Source organism: Chinchilla lanigera, unplaced genomic scaffold (assembly GCF_000276665.1).
Source record: "Chinchilla lanigera isolate Chin_1 unplaced genomic scaffold, ChiLan1.0 scaffold00036, whole genome shotgun sequence".
In the NCBI taxonomy this organism is placed as follows: Eukaryota; Metazoa; Chordata; class Mammalia; order Rodentia; family Chinchillidae; genus Chinchilla; species Chinchilla lanigera.
This window is the reverse complement of record NW_004955437.1, coordinates 3,289,566-3,304,405: the sequence shown is the minus strand read 5'-3', so window position 1 is coordinate 3,304,405 and position 14,840 is coordinate 3,289,566. Positions and strand designations below refer to the sequence as shown.

Genomic DNA, 14,840 nt, shown 5'->3' with positions numbered 1-14,840 from the left:
GCTATAATGTCAAAGCAGCCCAAGTGTTTACCAATGCAGGAATGGATAAATAAAATGTGATATCTACATCCAGTGGAAAGTTACCCTGCCTTAAAAGGGGATATTCTTTGCTCATCAGGGTGGTGCACACCTATAATCCCAGCACTTGGGAGACTGAGGCAGGAGAATCACTGTGAGTTCAAGGCCAGTCTGACTCACACAGTGAGACTATCTCACAGGAAAGAGAAGAAGGAAGGAAGGAAGGAAGGAAGGAAGGAAGGAAGGAAGGAAGGAAGGAAGGAAGGACGGACCCAACAGTCTATCAGTTGATAAACAGATAAACAAAATGTGATATATAAGGGGCTGGGGATTTAGCTCAGCGGCACAGCGCCTGCCTGGCAAGTGCAAGGTCATGAGTTCAATTCCTGGTACTGGAAAAAAAAAAAAAAGTGATATATATATAGTGGAATATTATTCAGCCATTAAAATAGAATAGAGTACTACTATATGCTACAACATGGATAAACCTTGAAAACATTCCACTAAGTGAGAGAAGCCAGACCCAAAAGGATGAATAGTGTGTGATTCTACTTCTACATAGCATGGAGAGCTCTATGGAGCAGCAAAGCAGTTTAGTGGTTGCCAGGCAGAGATGGATGCAGGCCGGGAGGTACTGGCGCTAACTGCTGAGAGGCACGGGTTCTGGTTTGGGGGAGATGTAAATATGCTGGAGCTACACAGTGGGGATGGCTGTACAACGCAGCGCATATACTGTAACAACCACTAAATGGTACACTTTACAGCAGGGGGTTTTATGCTGAGAGAAGTGTATCTCCATTTTAAAATGCTAAAACATAAAGCCAACAGCTCACATTCTGCCTTGCGGCTCTGGCGGCGGCCTGTCTGTCCCCTCTGTCTGTGTCCCCTGGCCATTTGCTCACCCTTCCTCTCCCCCTAATGTCCCACTTTCTGACTCTTGGGCAAAGCCTGGCCTCACGGATCCAGCTTTTCCTGGTGAGACGCCCCACCCACTCAGGCCCACCCGAGCCATCTGGAGGCCGAGACAGCAGCCCCAGAAGTCACCCCAGACGAGCTGCCCAATGGCCAGGGCTGCGGTTTTGCGCGTGTGTCAGCTGAGGGATACGGTTTCACATGGGAACTTAATTATAGCTCGGGAGTGGAGGACAGGAGGGGGTGGCAAAGGGTTGGAGGGGACGAACAGGAAGCCGTGGGCCCTGCAGCTTACAGAGCTTGCGCTGGGTCTCAAGGGCCCAGGGCAGGAGACAAGTGTGACCTGGGCAGGCTCGTGGGGACACGAGGCTCAGGAAGATCAGCTGCTGCGACAACTGAGATGCGAATGCCCTCACCCACTGGGCTCAGGGAGGCCCTGTCCTGGCTACTGCCGGAGGCCTCGTTTCATTCTGCAGGAAGCGGAGGACAGAACAGTTTGCCCCCGACAGATACCGTCTTCTGCTTCCTCCCCGCTCCACCGAGCTGTTGTTCTGGGATGGAAGCTGAGCTGTGGACACAAGGATTTGTGGGCGTCACCCACATCCCTGACTCCTCCACTCTGCTCCCTGCCCGCTGCCCGGGAGCCAGTCCCTGCCTGCTGCCCGGGAGCCAGTCCCAAAATTAAAAAAAAAAACAACAACAGGGCTAGGGTGTAGGGCAGTGTAAAAGGCCCCAGGGTTCGAGCCCCAGTATCACAAAACCAACAAAAAAACTAGGTATACACAGTCTGAGAATATAAACCAAAACTTGTAACAGATCATACGTAACTTTTATTTACTTTTCAGCACTTAACCTGTATTTTGAAGTGATCTATAATGAATGAACACTATTTACATAATTAAAACATCTTGTTATACATTAAAAACACCCATGGAAATTTATGCCTGAGAACCAACCCCATATCCTAACAAAATTTCTATAATCTTGGCCATTGATGGCATCTGATTACTTTTTCTCTCCCTCCCTTCTGTTTGTCCGTCCATCTCTCCACCAGTGTATTTGTGTTTGCTTGCAACAATGCCTCAATACGCTGCCCAGGGAAGCCTTGAATCCATGGGTTCAAGTGATCCTCCTGCCTCAGCCTCCCAAGCAGTTGGGCCTACAGGTGTGTGCCACCATACCTGGCCTCTAATTAAATTTCTAAATGCTCAAATGCCATTTTCTGAAGGTGTCCTTCACTATTCGTTATTAGTTACCTCGACACCTCGGAGGCAGCAGACCCCTCCCTCAGCAACCTTGTGTCCAACACCCAAGTCGCCTGCACCCAGGGCACACAGGCATGAATGCTCCAGAGCTTAGCAAGGCTCAAAGCAGAAAGCAGGCAGAGCTGCTGACACTCCTCGGGTAGAAGACTCCTCCTCAGACGTGTCTCCTGTCTCTCCCAGGGCCCAGGCAGGGCTGGCAGGGCTGGCAGCGCTGGGCTACTTGCAGTTATCCCTGGGAAAGGCCCTGCAGGGTCCACAGACAGTCGCCAGACTAGGTTAGTGCCTGTCAAGCCAGCGCAGCAGAGGGGACAAACAGTGTGCTGGGCTATCCACCTCCAGTGCTGGGTGCACTCAGGGAGCAGCTCCTCTGCCCTTCCAGTCTGAGCGCCTTTAACCCTCAGGGGCACAGGGTCTGCAGTTACCACCCCCTAGGGGGCAGTGACTTGCCTGAGGCTGCCCAGTTAGCAACTGGCAGAGCCAGGATCTGGCTCCCCACACTCTGCCCCCTCACACTCCCCGTGTTCCCCAGGAGTTTACACCTCAGCAACAGTGAGCTGCAGCACATGTGCTACTTCGTGCTTCCCCTCCCTTTGGGGGAAGGACCACTCTCCTCAGAGGAGCCACTGGGCAGGCTGCCCTCTCAGCCTCAGACTCTGGGGTCCAGGATCCCTGAGGTGACAGCGGGCAGGGCAGCAGGCACAGCCCCAGCGCCAGCCCCTGGCATGGCTAAGAGGCAACCTATGCCGGCATCTTCCAGTTCCCACCGTCATCCTTGCACCTACCTCCTGCGTTCAGGTCAGGAAATGCGAACAGAAATTGAAAAGGTTCTCTAAAAATAAACCAGCGGCTGCAGGGTGCAAGCAAGGCACAAACACCACGGCACCGCTGCTCTGAGCACGGTGGGGGCTGCAGGTCTGGGTGGGGCTCGTGCTGCAGAGCAGGGCGGGAACCCTGAGCCCAGGTGCCCCCAGCCTCTGCTCACAACCTCACACACACCTGCACACGTTACCCTCCCGTGATGCTTAGCCCAGGCAGAAGCAACACGGGCAGCAGATGCAGTGACTGAACTGAGCAGAACTGACTACTCCGCAGGGCTCCAACGCCAGCTCTGCCACCTGTTTACCGTGTGACTGGGCCAGCTGTCTAACCCCACACTCTGCAGGCCGGCCTGCAGGGATAATGCCTGGCCCAAGGACGAATCTGAATAAAGGCAGCCTCTCTTCCTTCTCTCCATCCATGCGCATCTGGGCCATCCCTCTGTCTTTTCCTTCCCCCAGACTGAAAGCTGCTGCCGAATCACTCAGAGCGGCGATGGAGTCCCTCCCGCCCTCCGCACCTGGTCCGCAACCGGGCTGCTTAGTCTCGTGGTTCTTCGGGGCTTCACTGCCTCAGAGCAGATCCAGGGAGCCACGAGGCCCAACCACACACGGGGCCTCCTCTGCCCAACGACCTGGAATGAGCTCTGCAAGGGGCACCACGCCTGCCAAAATCTCGCTTATGCTCCATGACCAACAGGGCCCCCGCTGCTCCCTGAAACCTCCACAGGTCAAGCAGCTACTTTCCAAACTGGAACAATCCGATTCAGCCAGCCATCCCTCCGAGGAGTCCTTCCCGCGTGCGGAGCACAGACCTGGCTTGAGCCACTTGGGTTCAAATCCCAGCTCTGCCACTTACTAGCTGTGTGACTTTAGGCAATTTTCCCAACCGGTGTGAGCCTCGGGATCTCCAACTGTAAAAGCAGTACAATTCCTCCCTCAGAGGGTGGTAGTGGAGTTTAACAAAGCAATGCGTGCAAAGGGGGTGGCACCACGCACCAACACACGGGCCGTCTCCTATTCAGTTCCTGAGCACCTACAGCTCTGCGGATGAAGACAGACTGCTTGCAGGTGGAGGCACAAGTCAGCCCAGCTCTCGCACTCTCAGCCCAAAAGCAAAGCCTAGGATGCAAGCGATACCTCCATGATTAAACACCTGGTAGGTGCTGAGCCACAGGTGGGAGAAGGGCAGGGGACAGGGCTTGCTGGGAAAAACTCCACCAAAGCCCGAAATCTCCGCTGAGCCTATGGAGAGGCAACCACCGGGACGCACCAGCACCCTGCACGGTGGAGGCACAGGACAGAAAGGAAGGGGCAGCGTAGGCTGCTGTCGCTAACAGAAGCAGCACGTGGGCAGGAGCTCCGGGAGTACTGGGAGGAAAGATTCTCCATGATTATCCACAATGCACCCCAAAATGAACCAAAACAGATGGCCCTGGCAGAGAGGCAGGAGCCAAGGCCACCGCAGGCTTGCGGGACACAGAGGCAGGCCTCGCTGTGTGGGGAGGCGTGTGCTGCTGGGCCAGACCACAGACCAAAGGTGACACCTTGTAAGGACACGAAAGGCAAACTGTAACCACGTGTTACCAACGCACTGCAGTGTTAGGGTGCCACAAAGCAAAGTCACAGGAACTGCACGCTGCAACAGAATACAAACAGAGCTGGCTACAATTTCACTTGCTTTCTGGGACGTGGAAATTGATTTACCTAATGATGTTTACCTGGGAGTATTATTGGTCAGTTTGTTGAGTATGAAAGTTTTGTTTTTGTTGTTGTTGGTTTTGAGTTTTTGTTTTTGATGGCAGGGCTAAGCTCCAAACCCTCAGGTGTATCAGGCAAGGCTCTACCTCTGAATTACACCCCAGCCCTTACCACCAAAGATTTTTATTTTCAGTAACAACATATTTGGTTCCACTATTTAAGGCAGGTGCTGGACAGAGTCACCCAAGACTTTGAATTCAGGAACACAGGCAGGAGTTAATCCATTGAGACAATCTGTACCCTGGCCCTGGGGATGCTGGAACTACCAAGGGACTACTACAGGCTGGCATTTGGGGCCACCGCCAGGCACCAGAGCTATCCTGGGTCATTCTCCAGGGAGCAGGTTACTTTCCAGCCAGGACTTCCTTGACCTTAGGGGATCAGATTTTTAGAAGCCCAGGCCCAGGAAAAGGAGAGGGGCTGCAGTGGGCATGGGTGGGGCCTCCACTCACCTTTAGAGACAGGGGAGAGGGCTGAGCACGAATGCCGGATCATCTCCGAAGCTGACGAAGCAGAGCCTGCAGCTGCTCAGGGAAAGGCACTGTGCCTGCCAAGAGCCCAGGCGACAGCCACGAATGTGCAGTGACACGGCCCCAACTACCAGGCGGGGTCGGAAGGTGGACTGCGCTGCTCAGGAGGAGGAGGGGAGGAGGCACGGGAGCCAGGAGAGCATCTCAGGAGGGTATCTGTAAGACCCCGGGGGAGAGCAGGAAGGCAGGTGGGAAGAAGGGGCAGGGGCTTTGAGGCTGAGGGGGGCAATGAAACTGACCCAGAAAGGTGTCTGGATGGGGCTGGGGATTTGGCTCAGCGGCACAGCACCTGCCTGGCAAGTGCAAGGTCGTGAGTTCGATTCCCGGTACCAAAAAAAAAAAAAAAAGAAAGGTGTCTGGTTAATACGGGTAACTGCACTCCCAGGCACATTGCCTACAACAATACCGCTGGGGAACTGCCCTCATATTCAGAAAGAGGAGGTTGCTTTATTAAATTGACTATGTTTGCCTGCTGATATTCCTGCACTAGTCAGCTTTTTGTTGCTGGGCTAAAATACCCAACATATACAACTCATAGGAGAAAAGGTTTACTTTGGCTCACAATCGCAGAGGGTTCAGTCCATGGTCTAAGCTGGCTCCAAGGCAGAAAGATCGAGGTGGAAGGGAGTGGTAGAGGAAAGGCGCTCAATTCATGGAAGCCCCAAAGCACAGCAGGCTGGAAAGAGACAGAGAGGAAGGAGCCAGGGACCTACCAGACACACCCAGAAGCATGCTCAACTAACCCCTATGTGTCTCTCAAGCCAATCAAGTTGATGGCTGAGATTAAGCAACACACTAGGTATAGTAAGACAAAAAGCACCAAGGACACATAGAAATCAAGAGGCAATGTGAGGAGGAAGGAGGAAGGGACAAAGGACAAGTGAATAAAAGATTTACAGGACTGCAGGACCTCAATCACACCTCTGACCCCACCCCCTCCCACGCACCTCTGCCCTCCTTCTGTCCACCACCCTGGCTCCCTTGTGCTCATCACACACTTCAGCTGTGGCCTTTGTACAGACGAGCTCTGGAAGATGAGAATTTCACTTAACAATTTTTCCATTTTACAACAGTGCAAAAGTCTATCCATTCAAGTAGAAACTGTACTTGGGATTCTGTGATTTTATTTGTTGGTTTTCTTTTTAAGTATTGGGGCAACACCCCAAAGCCTCATATATGCTAGCCAAATGTTCCAGGACTGAGCTACATCCCCAGCTTTTTTTATTTTTCATTTTGAGACACTCTTGTTAAGTTGCCTAGGCTGGCCTTGAACTTGTGATCCCCATTTCTCAGCCTCTGGAATGGCTGGAATTTTTAATTTTGATCCTTTCCCAAGCTAGCAGTCTGCAGGACCACACTCTGTTGAGATGCTGGGGCCCCCAGCCAGCCACACAACCTTTAGGAAAAACAACCAATACTCTGAAGGATACTGTGTGGCTACACTGGGATGTTTAGTAGGTTCAGAATCTGAAATGCATTTTTTTTTTTGTACCAGAAATCGAACTCAGGGCCTCGTGCTTGCCAAGCCAGTGCTGTGTCACTGGGCTACATCCCCAGCCCTCAAATGCATTTTTGACTTACAATATTTTCTCTTACAACTTTACTGGGTGTAGCCCCAACATAACTGGAGAAGCGGCTATACCCCTTTCTCTGTGTCCCTAAGAGACTCCCCACAAGTATCTCATTCTCCTCCAGTTTCAGCATCCCATTCCTGGGCCTTGTCCGCCTTCTAAAACTGCCCTTGTACCCTTTGTGCTTTATTTTCCTATACAGCATTCACCATCATCGGATATGCTTTAATCTGGCTCCCTTCCCCGCCAACCACCTCAACTACTAAGAGGGCAAGAAATTTTCTTCTTTTTTTGAGACAGGGTCTCCCTATGTTGCCCAGTCTGACCCCTAACTTCTGGGCTCAAGTGATCCTCCAGTCTCAGCCTCCTAAGTAGTCAGGACTACAGGGGTGCACAGATTTTTAAAAACTGCTTTGTTCCCTGAGAAAAGGAATTAACATGTGTTATATGCATGTACCAACTCTCCACAAGAAACGTAAACATTATGTACTAGACAAATGTACTAATAAACTAAAAACTTTTTAAAATCGCCTTTGTTCCCGATGTCCACGGTATCCAACGCATGGCAAGTACTTAATGAATTACTGTTAAATAAACAGAAGAAAGGGGACTACAGGGGGGATAAGTTGGAATAAGACTGTAGCTAATCCTGGATCCTCAAATCCTGAATGCAACCCTTTGGTACTGATTGGATTGAAGATGAGGGGGTCAGGGAAGTCCAAAAGCAAAGATCTCATACTCTTCTGCTCCCCAGAATTCTCTGAAGGTTCTCCCAAAGTGCAGACCACCTCAAAGATTAGTCTAAAGAAAGGCTGGGCCTCACATGCTCCTGTGCCAGGAAGGGGACGCCTCACAATAAGAACAAAGATCAGCCGGCATCCTCTGGGCCTGCAGGCAGATGATCCCCTTATTGGTTTCCTGTTACGCTGTAACAAATCATCACAAACTTAGTGGCTTAAAACAAAACACATTTATTCTCTGTTACGGTTCTAGAGGTCAGAAGTCCAAAACTGGTTTCACCGGACCAAAACCGCTGGGTTAATGGGCATGCTCTCCCCAGAAGTCCTAGAAAGAACCCTTTCCTCCCTTTCCCGCGGCCAGGGCTGCTTTCCTTGTATTCCTTGGCCTCTTCCTCTGCAGTCAAAGCCAGCAGCGTAGCATCTGCCTGCCGAGGTCACACGGCCTCTTGACTGTGTCAAATCTGTCGCCCCCACCCCTCGGGACACATTTAGGCCCCACTGGATAATCCAGGATCATCTCCTCACGGCAAGATCCTTAACTTAATCACTTCTGTGAAGTCCATTTGCCACCACAGCCAATATTCACGGGTCCCAGGGGTTATGGCCTGGATGTCTCTGCAGGCCCCGGTTCAGCTCACCACCAAGCAAGGAAAAGCCAAGGATGTGGAAGAAACACAGCTCAGACCCCTGTCCAGGTCAAAGGGGCGCCGGGTCAGGAGCCCTGGCGGAGTCCCCGGGCCTGGTCCTGTCTCTCCCTTGGACTGCTTGCTGCGTAAGCAGGCAGAGGGGAACTAACTGTATGGCACCGAGTCAGGCCCTAGGGCGCTTCCTTGGAAGGGAAAGGCAGTTTTCTCCTCTCCAACCTCAAGCCCTCGATGGCCCGCTGAGGATCACACTCCAGGGAGCCAGCAGAGGGTCAAGGGGAGCCCATCAGGGTCTTTGCACTGAGCTGAAGACTTCTCACGCAGGGAGCTGTCCAGAAAAGGTCTGGACCTGACCAACAAGCCCTAGAGGCAGGACAGCAGATGAGCTTCCTCTCGGAGCACTGCCTGGCCTGGCAGGTTCTGAGAGCGGGAGGCTGCTGTGATCAGAATCCCCAACCACCCACTCGGTCGTGTGAGACACCAGGAACGGCTGGTCCCAGGCATCTGCACCATAAGGGGAACCTACTCTCTGCTACGTGGCACCTCCAGGAGCCACACGCAGGAACCTTCTGCCCAGCCCTTACAAAACACAGAGAGGCTCAGCCTAAAGCCCGCAGCTCCAGGAGGTGGCTCTGCGCCCTGGAGGTGCCCGTTTGCTGTGCAGACACCCTATCGTTTCCTGCGTAGCTGCAGCACACTGCTATGGGTGAACTACTTCACCCCCCCCCAAAGCCCTCCGGGCCCGGTGAGGTGGCTGAGGGCAGTACACTTCCAGCTGAGACCTGTCTGCCTACCACCCCAAGTTTATTGCTGTTCACTAGGAGGCCCAGCTGGCCTGCAGTACCTCATGGGGAAATGACAGAGCAGTAGTTCTCACAAGACAAGGGTGATTCCGTCTCCAAGGAACATCTGGCAACGTCTGGAGACCTTGGTTTTTACAACTAGGGGAAGGGGAGTGACTGGCACCTACTGGGCAGGCGCCAGGCCAGGGATGCTGCTAACCACCCACCAAGGCCCAGGACAGCCCCACGACACAGCATTACGTCTCCGGCACTGGCCCAAGAAACCAAGTTCTAGAGCAACAGTTACAACAGGGAAATGTTTTAGGTGACTGAGCGAAACTGAGAAAAGCACACCTCGTCCCCTTGTTTGGAAACGGGGACCACGAGTGGCAGATGTAAGAACAGCACGTTAAGCTGGGTGTGGTGCACACCTGTGATCCTAGCACTCGGGAGGCTGAGGCAGGAGAACTGCCATGAGTTTGAGATTAGCTTAGGCTCCCTAGTGAGTTCAAGGCCAGCCTGAATTACATAGCAAGACCCTGTCCCAAAAATCTGAAACAAGCAACCAAAAAAGCCAAGTCCATCTTTGAGGAGAGGTGGCCCACAGTGTGGGGTAGCCCCAGCCAGCACTGCCAGCTGGACAGGAAGCTGCTTGTTCTCCCAGCGGAGCGGGAGCCAAGAAACTGCTCCTGAGGTTGCAACCCCGGACTCGGGACTTGCCAGGAGCAGCCGCGAGGATCAAGGGTTGCAGCAGATCGCAATGAAAGCCGGCCTGATCTGTCGGGAGCTGTCCGTGAGCTCAGTGACAGAGGAGGCCGTTTCCCCAGGCAGCCAGAAGCCTCTCCCTTTGCAGTCGCCCTCTCGGGAGAGCTCGTTCAGAGCTGTGTCCCCACTCGCGGTGAATGCAGCAACGGTCCCTGGAGAGCTGCCGGGGTGGCGACAAGGCAGGGCAGCGACAAGGCAGGGCAGCGGCGAGGTGCTGAAGCCCAGCCTGAGGAGGAAAGAAGGGGCACTGCCCGAACACCCAGGGCTGACGGCCAGTGACAGCGCCTCAGTCAGAGGCTGGGCTCTCTGTGCCTGGGCCTGTACATCAGGGCCAGGACTGGCTCAGGAAATCATCTGTCCCCAAGCTCAGCATGCAGGGGACAGGCCAGCACCACCTGAGGTCCGCTGTGGCGTTCCAGAGCAGACTACAAAGGCTGGGACGTGAGGTCACAAACCCTCGCTCCCGCAGCTGGTTCACAGCAGAGCCAAGAGCCACTCCCAGGCCTGCCCAGCCCTCATCCACTCGCAACCTCTCTGGGAACCAATGGGGCCCTAGAGATGCAGTGAGGACTCAGGGGCTGAAGCCTGGGGCAGCACATGCCGCCGGCCTCCCTCAGCCTCCTGCTCCCACCCTTTCCGCTGCTTCCTCTCAGGAAACCTCACTTCCCCTTCATCCCTCTCCCTTCTAGTCTCTAATTTGCCCTCCTCCTTCTTGCCCTTCTCACACCTCTCCTAGCTTTTTTTTTTTTTTTTGGAGAGAGACGGTCTTGCTGTGTACCCTAGGTGGCCTCGAACTTATGGCAATCCTCCTGCCTCAGCCTCCCGAGCACAGAGATTCCAGGTGTGCGCCACATGCCCAGCTTCTCCTGGTTTTTTTAATGGTCAAAGATACTGAAACTGAAGCGTATTTGAAACATAGTGGTGTTGAATAAAATTTGAATTTTTTGTTTTTTATTTTTTTTTTTTTTAGTAACTTACACTTAACTTTTTATGTGTCTGGGCAATTTTTTAAAATATTATTTGTTTTTGACATTTGTAAACCTTTGAGGTAGCCTTTCCTGGGTACTGGCAGTCTCCAGGGGTAGGGGTGGGGAAGCGTTGCTCCTCCTGTGGTCTGAGGACTTAAATCTGTGTGGCTGAAGACCCAGGTCGATGCACCTAACTGTACCCAGGGAGGCCGGACTTGACGTGAGAGAACTTTCCTACCATGAGAACATGGCAGTTGTCTCTTACCCATCCTCCTGCCTCCATTCTTCCGCCATTCAGCCCAGCTTTCTGCAGTAGTAACACCATCACTTCTTGCTCCCAAACCATCCATGGCTCCCCATTGCCTGAAGAGCACAGGGCAAGTTCCTTTACTTGGCATACTATGTCCTCTACTAGCTGCCAGGAACTTCCTAACCCTTGCTTCCAGGAATGGAAGGTAGACCAGACCTTTAGAAGTCATCTGTTCACAGACCCGGCTGCCTCCCTGAAAGCACACTAAAAAGCAGGCGCTGGTCTCCGAGGAGGCCTCTCCCACCCATGAACCAAGCCTCCCGGCATTCACACCCTCATGTATTCTGTTCTGAACGGGACCTGTGACTGAGACAGCACAGGAATCGTGCCATCCTTCCTGGTGTCTCCCTCTGGGCTGCTCCTGCTTGGGTCTCAGCTGTCCCACTGCGGGAAGCTAGGGTGCATGCAGGGCCGCGAGGAGGCAGCTAGCCAAGGCCAGCAGCAAGTGCCAAGCAGCGGGAGCCAGCAGGACACCTAGCCCCACCTGCCGCCTTCAGATGCTACCTGACCACAGCAACTCCAAGGAGCCCCAGTGAGGGTCCAGCAGGGCCGGGCAACCATGAAGACAATACAGCACTGATTTCACTGCGGAGTGTCCTAGGTACGCCAATGGAAACTAGCTTCACTACATCTTGGCTGATCCTTAGCCTGTAACTCTGGATATTCAGGAGGCCGAGGCAGGAGGATCGCAAGTTGAGGGCCAGCCTAGGCCACTTAGCAAGACCCTGTCCCAAAATAAAAAAAGGAAAGGGCTGGGGATGCAGCTCAGTGGTAGAACGCCCTGAGGTTCAACTTCTAATACCACAAAAAACAAACATAATCCCATCTACTCAAGAGCCTGACTGGGAGAACTGTCAGTCTGACGCCCACCTGGACAACTCCGCAAACTGCTGTCTCTCTCTCTCTGATAAAAGAAAGCGTCTGTGTGAGTTCCAACCTGAACTAGCCAACTTTCTCATGAGACACATTTCTTACCTGAGAGATTAATAGGCAAACAGTGATCATCAGGACAATTTTTTGTTGTTTGTTTGTGGAACTGGGGGTTGAACCCTGGGTTATTCCACTACTATATTTCCAACTCTTTCCATTTCTGAGACAGAAGCCAGGTGTAGTGGTGCACATCTACAATCCCAGCACCTGGGAGACTGAGACAGGAGGGTCACCTTGGGTTCAAGGCCAGCCTAGACTACAAAGGGAGACCCTGTCTCAAAAAAAAAAGTCTAGGGGCTGGGGATTTAGCTCAGCAGCACAGCGCCTGCCTGGCAAGTGCAAGGTCGTGAGTTCAATTCCCGGTACTTTTTTCTTCGAAAAAGATTTGACAGCATATTAATAATGACAAATCAAGGCCTCAAGAAAAAAAGTTCACATTATGAAAAGCACGTCACGTATCTAGCATAAACCTGACAGTTTCCCAACCCACAGAGACTTTTCTGATGAGCCCAGTGATAGTACTCAGAAATAAAATTTTTCATACTGTCAAGTAAAATATGTCTACATTTGAGCGATCTACATAAATTAGGGTACTGATATTTCCCAATGACCCATTTAAAGTAAGTGATCCACTTATGTACAAGATATACTAAGGGAACCTGGTACGGCGGTGCACACTTGTAATCCCAGTGCTCAGGGAGGCCGAGGCAAGAGGATCACAATTTCAAGTCTAGCCTGGGCAGAACAACGTAGTGAATCCCTGTCTCAAAATAAAAAACAGAAAAGCTCAGTGCAAAGAAGAGCCTAGGTTCAATCCCCAGTACCACAATCACTCAATTAACAAATACCAATGGATTTTAGTGTCACAAAAATGAAAAATTTATTCATATTCCACATGGTGGCTAATCCTAAGGAAACTACCTTTCAAGTCAAAATACGGTATGCAAGAAGAACACCCACGATTATCTGCCAAGGCTATTAAAATACTCCTTCCTGGGTCGGGGATATAGCTCAGTTGTGCATTGCCTGCCCGGCAAGCGCGAGGTCCTGAGTTTGATTCCTGGTACCATAAGATAAAACAAAATAAATAAAATACTCCCTCCTTCCCAAACCACAAGCTGTATGAGGCCTGATTTTTTTATGTCCTTCAATTAAAACCCTGTATTATACAAACGTGAATGCAGAGGTAGATACAAGAACTTAGCTGTCTTGCCAGACATAACAAGTTTGGCGAAAAGAAGTTATTTTTCATTAAAAATGTCACTTATGGGGCCAGGGACATAGCTCAGCAGCATTAGCACCTTCCTGGCAAGCACAGGGTCCTGAGTTCAATTCCTGGCACCAAAAAATAAAAATGTCACTTATAACAGGTCATACAGCCAGGTGCAGTGGTGTACGCCAGTAATCCCAGCACTCTGGGAGGCTGAGGCAGAAGGATTGCAAGTTGAAGCCCAGCATGACAATTTAGCAACTTAAGGGACTGTCTGGCCAAGTGTGGTAGCACAAGCTTGTGATCCCAGAACTCAGCAGGCTGAGGCAGGAGGATCGCCTTGAGTTCAATGCCAGCCTGAACTACACACTGAGACCTTGTCTCAAAAGCCCAGAACAAAACTTTCTTTCAAGGCTCAATCTAAGACCCAGTTTTTTTAGGGACAAAGCCAGCCCTCAGGGACAACTTGCTCATCTAAACATATATCCTCTAAAGAGGACCATGTTCTTAGCATCCACCGGCTCTACAGCAGTCCAAGCATTTTCTTGCTGTGCATCTCCTCTCCCCTGCTAGGTTCTTCACCCTTGGAGGAAGGGTGGCAGCCAAAGTCCAGGTCTGAAACATTTGTCACAATACTTGGCCCACAGAAGTGTCCCAGGTAAAAAAGACCAAGATGGTAACAATCACAACTTTTTGAGGATAACAAAGAAAAATAAAATAAAACTGTAAAATATGATAATCATACCCTTGCTAAAAGCAACTAAGACAACAACGCACTGGACAGGGAGCTCAAAGCTCACAAATGAACCAGACACAGCCAGAGATGGTGGTACACGCCTGTAATACCAGCACTCGGGAGACTGAGGCAGGAGAACTGCTGAGAGTTCGAGGTCAGCCTGGGCTACATAGTGAGTTCAAGGCCAGCCTGGCAACATAGCGAGACCTTGTCTCAACAAAAACAACACCAAAAGAAATGAATCTGCCATAAGGCAAATCAGCTGGTTTCAGGACTCTTCCTGTCCATCCCCCACCAACTCAGAAGCCTCCGCCCTCTTCTTCCTCCCTCACATTGCCCACAGAGGAAGGGTCCGGGCCTGCAAGATCCACAAACAACCTGATCCCCGGGGCTCGCCACCCGTCTTGCAACAGGAAAAGCTGCGGGGTGTTAGGAGCAGAGCAAGGGAAGTGCGGTCCGCAAACAGCTCCCGGAGCCACGAACTTCCCAAACTTCAGAGATGAAACGTGACAGGAGGAGGGGTTTCCCGGTCCCAGCAGGGACCCACAGTGAACCTCAGGTCCCCTGGAGCTGCTCTTATGAAACCTTCGGGCATCCTGAGGACACAGCATTGTTCAGGCTGGGGGGACCCAGCAACCGCAGCAGAGCCGCAGAGCCGGGAGAAACAACTGCGTCCTGTGTGTGGCAAACCACTGGCCCAGGAGGCGGGAGCTGAATCTGTCTTTCACTGTCATCATTTTCCCAGAGCCGAGTGTGTGGGGGACGCTCAAAAATGCCCATTTCATAAATAAAAGAGAATCTCAGTCAGCCTCTTCGTGGCCTGGCATCCTAGGTACCCACATGGATAGAGGGGAAAGTTTGTTCAATTACTCATTCAACAAAC

At 51.9% G+C, this 14,840-nt stretch overlaps 1 protein-coding gene across 1 annotated transcript in view; it reads right to left on the bottom strand.

Moving 5' to 3' along the window:
- Ppard (peroxisome proliferator-activated receptor delta) overlaps positions 1-14,840 on the bottom strand; it is a gene marked incomplete in the record, with an annotated part of 68,819 nt that overhangs the window by 49,694 nt on the left and 4,285 nt on the right.